We start from the raw sequence: 13679 nt of genomic DNA on the forward strand, positions 1-13679 counted from the left end.
CCCCCCTGCTCACACACACACTCCCCCCACCCTGCTCACACACACACTTCCCCCCCACCCCCCTGCTCTCACACACACTCCCCCCCACACCCTGCTCACACTCACACTCCCCCCCCCCCCCACCCCCTGCTCACACTCACACTGGCCCCCCCCCCCTGCTCATACTACTTTACCCATGGGGCTCCTGCTCTCGCACTCACTCTCTCCTTCATACAGCTTTCTCTCACTCACACGGCACTATTCCAAGAAGAGCAGGGGAGTTATTCCTGGTGTTGTGGGACCAATGTATGCCCCTCAACCAACATCACTAAAACCGATGATCTGGTCATTATCGCATTGCTGTTTGTGGGAGCTTGCTGTGCACAAATTGGCTGCCGCGTTTCCTACATTACAACAGTGACTACACTCCAAAAGTACTTCATGTGTATAAAGCGCAGGGGACCTGCTGAGGTTGAGAACGGTATCCCGGCCCAGCCAAGGATCTGCACGTTTTCACGGCAGTTTGTGGTGCTGGCTGGGACGGTTGCTGAGAAAGTCGGATGGGGCAGCCTGCAGCACAAGAAGCAGATCGGAACATCGCAGCTCTTCTGAAAGCCCTTGTTCCCAAACAGGGCCTGTGATTGCAGACTAACTGTGCTCTTGACATGAAGATTTTATAAATAAGCTTGCCAAGCGTAAGTCAGGCACGAGAAACTCCTACATTTTACTGATGAGAATTCAGGAAGCCTCCAGATATTGATGGCCAAGTGCAGCACGCAACGCCCAGAACACGGGATCCGAGAGCCACACCACGAGCCTATTTTCATCATGCTCATGGTCTCCCCAGCAGCTGGACACTCGATAATAAGCTGCCTGCACAGCAAGGGGTGCTTTAAAGCCCAGGAATCAGCAAACGGACAAACACTTGGGGATTATATTTCACAAATTACAACAGACTTACCATAGAGCTCCCGCTGAGGGTTATTACAGAGGACTGTTCCCATAGTGCCACCACCAGCTGTGTTATGATACAGCAATGCCTACACTTTCTCAAATTTATATGATCGGTAATGTTCAAACACAAAATCTGAGAAAGGAAAATCTTTGGGTGCTACATTATGCATTGAGGAGGAGCGAACAAGACAGAGAGAGAAAAAGGAGAGAGGGAGAGCGAGGGAGGGACAGGGAGAGCAAGTGGGAGAGAGTGGAAGAGAGGGAGGTAGCGAGCGAGCGGGAGAGAGGGAAGGAGGGAGCGGGGACGAGGGAGGGAGAGGAGGGAGGGAGCGGGGACAAGGGAGGGAGAGGAGGGAGGGAGCGGGGACGAGGGAGGGAGAGGAGGGAGGGAGCGGGGACGAGGGAGGGAGAGGAGGGAGGGAGCGGGGACGAGGGAGGGAGAGGAGGAGGGAGCTTGGACGAGGGGGAGAGGAGGGAGGGAGCGGGCCGAGGGAGGGAGGGAGCGGGCCGAGGGAGGGAGGGAGCGGGGACGAGGGAGGGAGAGGAGGGAGACGAGGGAGGGGGGGGGGGACGAGGGAGGGAGCGGGGACGGGACGAGGGAGGGAGCGGGGGCGGGACGAGGGAGGAGCGAGGGAGGGAGCGGGGGCGGGACGAGGGAGGGAGCGGGGGCGGGACGAGGGAGGGAGCGGGGGCGGGACGAGGGAGGGAGCGGGGGCGGGACGAGGGAGGGAGCGGGGGCGGGACGAGGGAGGGAGCGGGGGCGGGACGAGGGAGGGAGCGGGGACGGGGGAGGGAGAGTGAGCGGGGGAGGGGAAGCGGCGGACGGGGGAGGGAGAGCGAGCGGGGGAGGGGAAGCGGGAGAGACGGAGCGAGACAGAGAGATAAAGTTGGAAAGAGAGAGAGAGGATCACACAGCGACACGGCACTATAGATATTTACAACACTGAAGGAGGCCATTTATTTCATCACAAATGTCGCGCTTTTGCTTGTCACCCAACTCGTCGCTGACTCCAGAATAGTCTTTCCCGATTCACTTCCTCATTTAAAAAACCCAATTAAATCTCTTGACCGTTACTGCTCCACTGGGAACTGTCCCAGTATCTCCAGTCCCTCCTCATAACGCAAGTTTCCAGCCCAGGCCACAGCCTGGTGTACTTACTGCCCGCTCTCTGTGGCTTCAATGTCCTTTCTATAACAAGCTGTGTGGAACATGGATGCTTCCCGCGGTCTAACCTCTGCTGTGTACACATTTATTACCCCTTTACAACAACAACTTGTATTTCTATAGCGCCTTTAATGTAGTAAGACGTTTCACAGGAGCAATACCAAACACGGTTTGACACCGAGCCACATAGGCAGATAAAATGACCAAAGCTTGGTCAAAGAGGTAGGTTTTAATGATTGTCTTAAAGGTGAAGAGAGGTAGAGAGGTTTACGGAGGGAATTCATTTACTCTTGTACTCTATGCCCTGTTGATTAAACATAAAATGCTCCTGATTTCATTTTACGTTTAACTACCTTGGGAAAGATGCAGTTGCGTCCGACATAAGAAATAGGAGCAGGAGTCGGCCATTTGGCCCCTCGAGCCTGCTTCGCCATTCAATAAGATCATGGCTGATCTGATCATGGACTCAGCTCTACTTCCCCGCCCACTCCCCATAACTCTTTGCTCCCTTATCGCTTAAAAATCTGTCCATCTCCGCCTTAAATATATACAATGACTCAGCCTCCACAGATTTACAACCTTCAGAGAAGAAATTCTTCTTCATCTCAGTTTTAAATGGGCGGCCCCTTATTCTGAGACTATGTCCCCTAGTTTTAGCTTCCCCTATGAGTGGAAATATCCTCTCTGCATCCACCTTGTCGAGCCTCCTCATTAACATATGTTCATAAGAACATAAGAACATAAGAATTAGGAACAGGAGTAGGCCATCTAGCCCCTCGAGCCTGCTCCGCCATTCAACAAGATCATGGCTGATCTGGCCGTGGACTCAGCTCCACTTACCCGCCCGCTCCCCGTAACCCTTAATTCCCTTATTGGTTAAAAATCTATCTATCTGTGATTTGAATACATTCAATGAGCTAGCCTCAACTGCTTCCTTGGGCAGAGAATTCCACAGATTCACAACCCTCTGGGAGAAGAAATTCCTTCTCAACTCGGTTTTAATTTGGCTCCCCCGTATTTTGAGGCTGTGCCCCCTAGTTCTAGTCTCCCCGACCAGTGGAAACAATCTCTCTGCCTCTATCTTGTCTATCCCTTTCATTATTTTAAATGTTTCTATAAGATCACCCCTCATCCTTCTGAACTCCAACGAGTAAAGACCCAGTCACTCAATCTATCATCATAAGGTAACCCCCTCATATCCGGAATCAGCCTAGTGAATTGTCTCTGTACCCCCTCCAAAGCTAGTATATCCTTTCTTAAGTAAGGTGACCAAATCTGCACGCAGTACTCCAGATGCGGCCTCACCAATACCCTATACAGTTGCAGCAGGACCTCCCTGCTTTTGTACTCCATCCCTCTCGCAATGAAGGCCAACATTCCATTCGCCTTCCTGATTACCTGCTGCACCTGCAAATTAATTTTTTGGGATTCATGCACAAGGACCCCCAGGTCCCTCTGCACCTCAGCATGTTGTAATTTCTCCCCAATCAAATAATATTCCCTTTTACTGTTTTTTTTCCCCCAAGGTGGATGACCTCACACTTTCCGACATTGTATTCCATCTGCCAAACCTTAGCCCATTCGCTTAACCTATCTAAATCTCTTTGCAGCCTCTCTGTGTCCTCTACACAACCCGCTTTCCCACTAATCTTTGTGTCATCTGCAAATTTTGTTACACTACACTCTGTCGCCTCTTCCAGGTCATCTGTGTATATTGTAAACAGTTGTGGTCCCAGCACCGATCCCTGTGGCACACCACTAACCAATTTCCAACCCGAAAAGGGCCCATTTATCCCGACTCTCTGCTTTCTGTTAGCCAGCCAATTCTCTATCCATGCTAACACATTTCCTCTGACTCCGCGTACCTTTATCTTCTGCAGTAACCTTTTGTGTGGCACCTTATCGAATGCCTTTTGGAAATCTAAATACACCACATCCATCGGTACACCTCTATCCACCATGCTCGTTATATCCTCAAAGAATTCCAGTAAATTAGTTAAACATGATTTCCCCTTCATGAATCCATGCTGCGTCTGCTTGATTGCACTATTCCTATCTAGATGTCCCGCTATTTCTTCCTTAATGATAGCTTCAAGCATTTTCCCCACTACAGATGTTAAACTAACCGGCCTATAGTTACCTGCCTTTTGTCTGCCCCCTTTTTTTTAAAAACAGAGGCGTTACATTAGCTGCTTTCCAATCCGCTGGTACCTCCCCAGAGTCCAGAGAATTTTGGTAGATTATAACGAATGCATCTGCTATAACTTCCGCCATCTCTTTTAATACCCTGGGATGCATTTCATCAGGACCAGGGGACTTGTCTACCTTGAGTCCCATTAGCCTGTCCAGCACTACCCCCCTAGTGATAGTGATTGTCTCAAGGTCCTCCCTTCCCACATTCCTGTGACCAGCAATTTTTGGCATGGTTTTTGTGTCTTCCACTGTGAAGACCGAAGCAAAATAATTGTTTAAGAACATAAGAACATAAGAATTAGGAACAGGAGTAGGCCATCTAGCCCCTCGAGCCTGCTCCGCCATTCAACAAGATCATGGCTGATCTGGTCGTGGACTCAGCTCCACTTACCCACCCTCTCCCCGTAACCCTTAATTCCCTTATTGCTTAAAAATCTATCTATCTTTGACTTGAAAACATTCAATGAGCCAGCCTCAACTGCTTCCTTGGCAGAGAATTCCACAGATTCACAACCCTCTGGGAGAAGAAATTCCTTCTCAACTCGGTTTTAAATTGGCTCCCCCGTATTTTGAGGCTGTGCCCCCTAGTTCTAGTCTCCCCGACCAGTGGAAACAACCTCTCTGCCTCTATCTTGTCTATCCCTTTCATGATTTTAAATGTTTCCATAAGATCACCCCTCATCCTTCTGAACTCCAACGAGTAAAGACCCAGTCTACTCAATCTATCATCATAAGTTAACCCCCTCATTTCTCAAATCAGCCGAGTGAATCGTCTCTGTACCCCTTCCAAAGCCAGTATATCCTTCCTTAAGTAAGGTGACCAAAACTGCACGCAGTACTCCAGGTGCGGCCTTACCAATACCCTATACAGTTGCAGCAACACCTCCCTGCTTTTGTACTCCATCCCTCTCGCAATGAAGGCCAACATTCCATTCGCCTTCCTGATTACCTGCTGCACCTGCAAACTAACCTTTTGGGATGGCACGATTTAATGTTTTATGTTTTGTAGGTAGACTCTAAAAGAGTTTCATGCACAAGGACCCCCAGGTCCCTCGGCACACAGCATGTTGTAATTTCTCCCCATTCAAATAATATTCCCTTTTACTGTTTTTTTTCCCAAGGTGGATGACTAGTTAAGGTCTCAGCCATTTCCACATTTCCCATTATTAAATCCCCCTTCTCATCTTCTAAGGGACCAACATTTACTTTAGTCACTCTTTTCCGTTTTTTATATCTGTAAAAGCTTTTACTATCTGTTTTTATGTTTTGCGCAAGTTTACCTTCGTAATCTATCTTTCCTTTCTTTATTGCTTTCTTAGTCATTCTTTGCTGTTGTTTAAAATTTTCCCTATCTTCTTGTTTCCCACTAACCTTGGCCACCTTATATGCATTGGTTTTTAATTTGATACTCTCCTTTATTTCCTTGGTTATCCACGGCTGGTTATCCCTTCTCATACCGCCCTTCTTTTTCACTGGAATATATTTTTGTTGAGCACTATGAAAGAGCTCCTTAAAAGTCCTTCACTGTTCCTCAATTGTGCCACCGTTTAGTCTGTGTTTCCAGTCTACTTTGGCCAACTCTGCCCTCATCCCACTGTAGTCCCCTTTGTTTAAGCATAGTACGCTCGTTTGAGACACTACTTCCTCACCCTCAATCTGTATTACAAATTCAACCATACTGTGATCACTCATTCCGAGAGGATCTTTTACGAGGAGATCGTTTATTATTCCTGTCTCATTACACAGGACCAGATCTAAGATAGCTTGCTCCCTTGTAGGTTCTGTAACATACTGTTCTAAGAAACAATCCCGTATGCATTCTATGAATTCCTTCTCCAGGCTACCCCGTGCGATTTGATTTGACCAATCGATATGTAGGTTAAAATCCCCCATGATTACTGCTGTTCTTTTTTCACATGCCTCCATTATTCCCTTGATTATTGCCTGCCCCACCGTGAAGTTATTATTTGGGGCCTATAAATTACGCCCACCAGTGACTTTTTCCCCTTACTATCTCTAATCTCCACCCACAATGATTCAACATTTTGTTCATTAGAGCCAATGTCGTCTCTCACAACTGCCCTGATATCATCCTTTATTAACAGAGTTACCCCATCTCCTTTCCCTTCTTGTCTATCTTTCCGAATTGTCAGATACCCCTGTATGTTTAATTCCCAGTCTTGGCCACCCTGCAACCACCAAATCATACCCATTTGTCATGATTTGTGCCGTCAACTCATTTACTTTATTTCGAATGCTGCGTGCGTTTAGGTGGAGTGTTTTAATACTAGTTTTTAAACCATGATTTTTAGTTTTGACCCTTCCTACAGCCCCTTTATATTCAGTGGCCCTTTTTGTTTTTTGCCTTGGGTTTCTCTGCTCTCCACTTTTACTCATCTCCTTTCTGTCTTTTGCTATAAGATCACCTCTCATTCTTCTGAACTCCAATGTGTATAGGCCCAACCTACTCAATCTATCTTCATAAGTCAACCCCCTCATCTCTGGAATTAACCTAGTGAACCTTCTCTGAATAGCCTCCAATGCAAGTATATCCTTCCTTAAATACGGAGACCAAAACTGTACGCAGTACTCCAGGTGTGGCCTCACCAATACCCTGTACAGTTGTAGCAGGACTTCTCTGCTTTTATACTCTATGGGCTAGACTTTCCACTTTGTGGTTAAGGCCCAAGGCCCAAAAAAATGAACCTTGTTGCAACGATCTAGGATGTATCGCCCGTGCTGATCGCCGGCACAAAGCACTTTTTTTTTTAAGCGATTTTCCACTCGGCCTTACCCCGGCGATGTCAAATGGGCGATGTGATTTCTCGGCGATCTCACGATCGCCCAAAGAAAACGGAAGTGAATGAAAAAAAAGCTTCCCTAACAATGCTATACTGCACATGCGTAGCTTGATTTTTTTTTTTCAGGTTGATGCTCCTTCCTGAGATTTGGGAGGTCAGGGGTCATCACACATGCTCAGAAGCTCTGAGGGTCGGGGAGAGAGAGAGAGAGAGAGAGAGAGGAGAAAGCATTTTGTGGTTTGATTTATCTGATATTAATCGACATGGAGGGATCAGTTGAGAGGCGTAGGGCCAAGCCCTTCAGTGAGGAGGCCAATGAGGCCCTCGTGAAGGCCGTCAGCACCAGGTGGGAGGATCTGACATGGGGTAGGCATGGGGAACCTCCATCCCGTGCATATCGGAGGATTTGGTCTGACATTGCCGACGTGGTCACGTCGGCCTCTAATGAAACGCACACACCGGACCAGTGCCGCAAACGGTGGAACAGCCTACTGACAGCTGCAAGAGTAAGTTGAAATTTATATTTATGTATTATTTAATTATCTAAATAGTAACTAGAATCTGCAATGTTATTTGGTTACATTTAAACATAACTAAATTATGAATAAATTTATGCAACCCAGCATAAAGTTAAATGTTGTCGTGTGAAATATGTTAACGTAATGCTAATTTGTAATAGAACATTTAAATCTGTCAGTCTAAAATGCCTTCAATGTCTTAAATTGCCTGATCCATTTGCTTATGCCGTGCAATGTTATCGTATCATTTACAGAAGAAGATCTCGATCAATAATCGCGAGCAACGCAGGACGGGCGAGGGCTCTGCATGTTGCACAGTTTAAGTGCTTACGAGGAGCACGTGGTGGCCTTGGTGGGGCCAGAAAGCCATTCGGTCATATCCCGTGGTGTGGCCGAACCCACCCTTGAGATGTGAGTATTGAGAAATGTGCATTGTGCAATCTGTGAATCATTATAAATACTAAAAATATCGTAGTTACGCATGTAATGTTATGCAATTAAAATGTAATTTGATGTTATGCAATTACAATGTAATGTTATGCAATTATAATATAATCTGATATATAATTGTGATGTACTATAGATGTTCGAATGAGGTCATGTTAAACCTTGTGATCCACGCTAATATATTACCCCCAACCACATGAACTTTTATCTTGTGCAGTAACCTTTTATGTGGCACATTATCGAATACCTTCTGGAAATCCAAATTCACCACATCCACTAGTTTCCCCTTATCCACTCTGCTTGTTACATTATCAAAGAACTCCAGCAAATTTGTCAAACATGATTTCCCTTTCATAAAACCATGCTGACTCTTCTTGATTGAATTATGCTTTTCCAAATGTCCTGCTACTACTTCCTTAATAATGGACCCATTTTCCCAACGACAGATGTTAAGGCTAGCTGGTCTATAATTTCCTGCTTTTTGTCTGCCTCCTTTTTTGAATACGGGTGTTACATTTGCAGTTTTCCAATCGCTGGGACCGCCCCAGAATCCAAGGAATTTTGGTAGATTACAACCAATGCATCCACTATCTCTGCAGCCACTTCTTTTAAGACCCTAGAATGTAAGACATCAGGCCCAGGGGACTTGTTCGCCTTTAAGCCCATTATTTTACCGAGTGATACTTCTTGAGTGATAGTGATTGTATTAAGTTCCTTCCTCCCTGTAGCCCCTTGATTATCCACGATTGGGATGTTTTTAGTGTCTTCTACCGTGAAGACCGATACAAAATATTATCTCAGTTCCTCCACACTCAGCGTTTCCTCCAAAGGTGCAGCACTAGCTGTGGCCTGTCCTCCCACTGCGAATCTGCCAGTGCCTTTCGACCCTTCCACACGATTTGCCAAATCCACTGCTTTTATGTCTTCAGTAGGCTTGAGATTGTACTCCCCATGTCCAAATCATCCATATCTACTGAGGACAGACATGGACTTAGTACTGGCACCCCCTCCCCCCCCCAGGCGCTGTCCCTCCAGGCACTGCCCCCTGCCCAGACACTGCTGCCCCCACCCCCGGGCACTGCCCCCACCCCCCCCCCCAGGCGCTGCCCCCTCCCCAAGACCCTGCCACCCTGAAACACTGTTCCCTGGCACGGCAGTGACCTCCCCCCACCCCTCTCCAAACTGAGTGGACCCATATACACCACACTTACTGCATTTATCCATCACATCAATCACCTCTTCAAATAAAAACTTAGTTGAACACAACTTGCCTTTAACAAATTTATGCTGGCTGTCCCCGATTATCCCATGCATCTCTAAATGTTCAGAGTTGATCCCATATTACAGATTCTAAAAATTGCCCACAACTGGCATTAGGCTATCTGGGCTCTAACTAGGAACAGGAGGAGGCCATTCAGCCCCTCGAGCCAGTTCCGCTATTCAATTAGATCACGACTGTACATCAACTCCATCCACGCGCTTTGGTTCCGTGACCCTTAATACCTTTACCCAACAGAACCTATTCATCTCAATTTCTGCAATTGACCCCCGGCTTCAACAGCTTTTAAGGGGGAAACTAGCAGATCTCCACCACCCTTTGTGTGAAGAAGTGCTTCCTGACATCACCTCTGGCTTTAATGTTCAGGTTCTGCCCCCTTATTCTGGACTCCCCCCAATGCCCCCCAGAGTCAATAGTTTCCCTCTATTTACCGCATCAATTCCTTTAATCATCTTAAACACCTTGATTAGATCCCCCCCTTAATCTTCAATGATCGAAGCAATACAAGCCTAGTCCTCATAATTTAACCCATTTAGCCCCAGTAGCATTCTGGTGAATCTACACTGCATCCCCTCCAAGGCCAGTATATTCTGTCTGAGGTGTGCCCCCAGAACTGAACGCATTGTCCAGATGGGGTCTGACCAGAGCTTTATATAACTTTAACATAAATTCCACCCCTTTGTATTCCATAAAATAAAGACCAACGTTCCATTAGCCTTAAACCTAGTTACGCATAGTGGTCATCCCAGATACATAAAGCACACGCCAGCTCCCACACTGCTCAAATATGGTACATTACACGTAGAAATGTAACACCTCACATGTAATTTTAGGCCAACTGCACACCTCAATGCTGAACTCCTGCTGAGGCTAAACTCCATACTTCTGGCCTTTTGCACTCCACTGGTCTCACTGCTCAAGACTGTGACTGTGGCATCTCTGTTCAAAATAGAAGAAAGGGATAAACCAGGTAACTGTTGACTAATAGACCTAACATGAGTGGCAGCAAAGTTTCTAGAAGCCATAACATGGAATAAAATGAACACTCACCTAGAAAGACACGAGATAATTAAGGACAGCCAGCACGGATTTGTAAAAGGCAAGCTTGAGAAATGATATTGGCTCACAAAATCAAGATTTTGGATGGAGATAAGAAATATTAAGGGAAAGAAGTCACAGGTGGGCATAGTCTACAGGCCCCCCTAGCAAGAGCCACACTGTGGGACAGAGTATAAATCAAGAAATAATGGAGGCTTGTAAGAAAGGTACGGTAATAATCATGGGTGAAAATAGATTGAAGGGTAAGACGGTAGATAACCAATGGCAAACATGTAAGGAGATATTTCATAACTTCCAACAAAGATATATTCCAGCGAGAAAGAAAGACTCTGAGAAGGGAGAGCCATCCCTGGCTAACTAAGGAAGTAAAGGATGGTATCAAATTGAAAACAAAGGCATACAAAGTTGCAAAGAATAGTGGTAGGCCAGAGGATTGGGAACTTTTTAGAAACCAGTAAAGAACTAAAAAAAATTATAGGCAGAAGATAGTTTATGAGAGTAAACTAGCAAGAAATATAAAAACAGACAGCAAGAGCTTCTACAAGTATATAAAAAGGAAGAGAGTAGCTAAAGCTAAGTAGACGTTAGTCCCTTAGAGGATGAGGATGAGACTGGGGAATTAATAATAGGAAAGCAAATGGAATGTTGGTCTTTATTGCAAGGGGATGGAGTATAAAAGTAAGGAAGTCCTGCTACAACTATACAGGGTATTGGTGAGACCACACCTGGAGTACTGCGTACAGTATTGGTTTCCGTATTTAACGAGGGATATATTTACATTGGAGGCTGTTCAGAGAAGGTTCACGAGGTTGATTCCTGAGATGAAGCAGTTGTCATATGAAGAAAGGGTGAGCAGGTTGGGCCTCTACTCATTGGAGTTTAGAAGACTGAGAGGTGATCTTATTAAAATGTATCAGATTCTGGGGGGGCTAAACAGGGTAGATGTCGAGAGGATATTTCCCCTCGTGGAGGAATCTAGAACTAGGGGCATAGTATAGACTCAGAATAAGGGGTCGGCCATTTAAAATGGAAATGAAGAAGAATTTCTTCTCTCAGAGGGTTGTGAATCTTTGGTATTCTCTGCCCCAGAGAGCTGTGGAGGCTGGGTCATTGAATATATTTAAGATGGAGATAGACAGATTTCTGAACGATAAGGGAGCCAAGGGTTATGGGGAGCAGGCAGGGAAGTGGAGTTGAGGCCAAGATCAGATCAGCCATGATCTTACTGAATGGCGGAGCAGGCTCGAGGGGCCAGATAGCCGACTCCTGCTCCTATTTCTATGTTCTTATGTAAACATCCATCTTGTCAAGCCCCCTCATAATCTTATACGTTTTGATACGATCACCTCTCATTCTTCTGAATTCCAATGAGTAGAGGCCCAACCTACTCAACCTTTCCTCACAAGTCAATCTCTTCATCTCCAGAATCAACCTGGTAAACCTTCTCTGAACTGCCTCCAAAGCAACTATATCCTTTCGTAAATCATCATCATCATCATAGGCAGTCCCTCGAAATCGAGGAAGACTTGCTTCCACTCGAAAAATGAGTCCTTACGTGGCTGAACAGTCCAATACGAGAACCACAGTCCCTGTCACAGGTGGGACAGATAGTCGTTCAGGGAAGGGGTGGGTGGGACGGGTTTGCCGCACGCTCCTTCCGCTGCCTGCGCTTGATTTCTGCATGCTCTCGGCGATGAGACTCGAGGTGCTCAGCGCCCTCCCGGGTGCACTTCCTCCACTTAGGGCGGTCTTTGGCCAGGGACTCCCAGGTGTCAGTGGGGATGTTGCATTTAATCAGGGAGGCTTTGAGGGTGTCCTTGTAACGTTTCCTCTGCCCACCTTTGGCTCGTTTGCCGTGAAGGAGTTCCGAGTAGAGCGCTTGCTTTGGGAGCCTCGTGTCTGGCATGCGAACGATGTGGCCTGCCCAGCGGAGCTGATCAAGTGTGGTCAGTGCTTCAATGCTGGGGATGTTAGCCTGATTGAGGACGCTAGCATCTGTCCTCCCAGGGGATTTGTAGGATCGTGCGGAGACATTGTTGGTAGTATTTCTCCAGCGACTTGAGGTGTCTACTGTACATGGTCCATGTCTCTGAGCCATACAGGAGGGCAGGTATTACTACAGACCTGTAGACCATGAGCTTGTTGGTGGATTTGAGGGCCTGGTCTTCAAACGCTCTTTTCCTCAGGCGGCCGAAGGCTGCGCTGGCGCACTGGAGGCGGTGTTGGATCTCGTCGTCAATGTCTACGTTTGTTGATAAGAGGCTCCCGTATTTACAGAGGCGTACGAAAGCATGGACATTATGCTAAAGATCCGTGAGACAAAGATCCTTTACCAGCCTGTCCTCGCCGCACAGCAACCCCCCACCCCCCCCCCCCCCTCCCACCTCCCCGCAGTCATCAAGATCCACGACGCGGCCCTGGACAACATGGACCATTTCCCATACCTTTGTTAAATATGGAAACCAAAACTGCACGCAGTATTCCAGGTGTGGCCTCACCAATACCCTGTACAACCGCAGCAAGTTTTAACTTGCTTTTATACTCCATCCCCTTTGCAATAAAGGACAAGATTCCATTGGCCTTCCTGATCACTTGCTGTACCTGCATACTATCCTTTTTGTGTTTCATACATCAGGACCCCCAGGTCCCGCTGTACTGCAGCACTTTGCAATTTTTCTCCATTTAAATAATAACTTGCTCTTTGATTTTATTCTGCCAAAGTGCATAACCTCACACTTGCCAACATTATACTCCATCTGCCAAATTTTTGCCCACTCACTTAGCCTGTCTGTCCTTTTGCAGGTTTTTTGTGACCTCCTCACATATTGCTTTTCCTCCCATCTTTGTATCGTCAGCAAACTTGGCTACGTTACACTCAGTCCCTTCTTCCAAGTCGTTAATATAGATTGTAAATAGTTGGGGACCCAGCACTGATCCCTGCGGCACCCCACTTGTTACTGATTACCAATCCAAGAATGAACCATTTATCCCGATGCTCTGTTTCTGTTAGTTAGCCAATCCTCTATCCATACTAATATATTGCCCCCAACCCCGTGAACTAATCTGAGGAAGGACGTTCTTGCTATTGAGGGAGTGCAGCGAAGGTTCACCAGACTGATTCCCGGGATGGCTGGACTGACATATGAGGAGAGCCTGGATCAACTGGGCCTTTATATATTGGAGTTTAGAAGGATGAGAGGGGATCTCATAGAAACATACAAGATTCTGACGGGACGGGACAGGTTAGATGCGGGTAGATTGTTCCCGATGTTTGGGAAGTCCAG

General features: G+C 46.7%; 1 protein-coding gene across 1 annotated transcript in view; it reads right to left on the reverse strand.

Annotated features, from left to right (window-relative positions):
• Positions 1–13679, reverse strand: part of LOC139229124 (CREB-regulated transcription coactivator 1-like) — an 84592-nt gene that overhangs the window by 9944 nt on the left and 60969 nt on the right. The window lies entirely within an intron of this gene.

This window comes from Pristiophorus japonicus, chromosome 18, assembly GCF_044704955.1.
Source record: "Pristiophorus japonicus isolate sPriJap1 chromosome 18, sPriJap1.hap1, whole genome shotgun sequence".
NCBI lineage: Eukaryota > Metazoa > Chordata > Chondrichthyes > Pristiophoridae > Pristiophorus > Pristiophorus japonicus.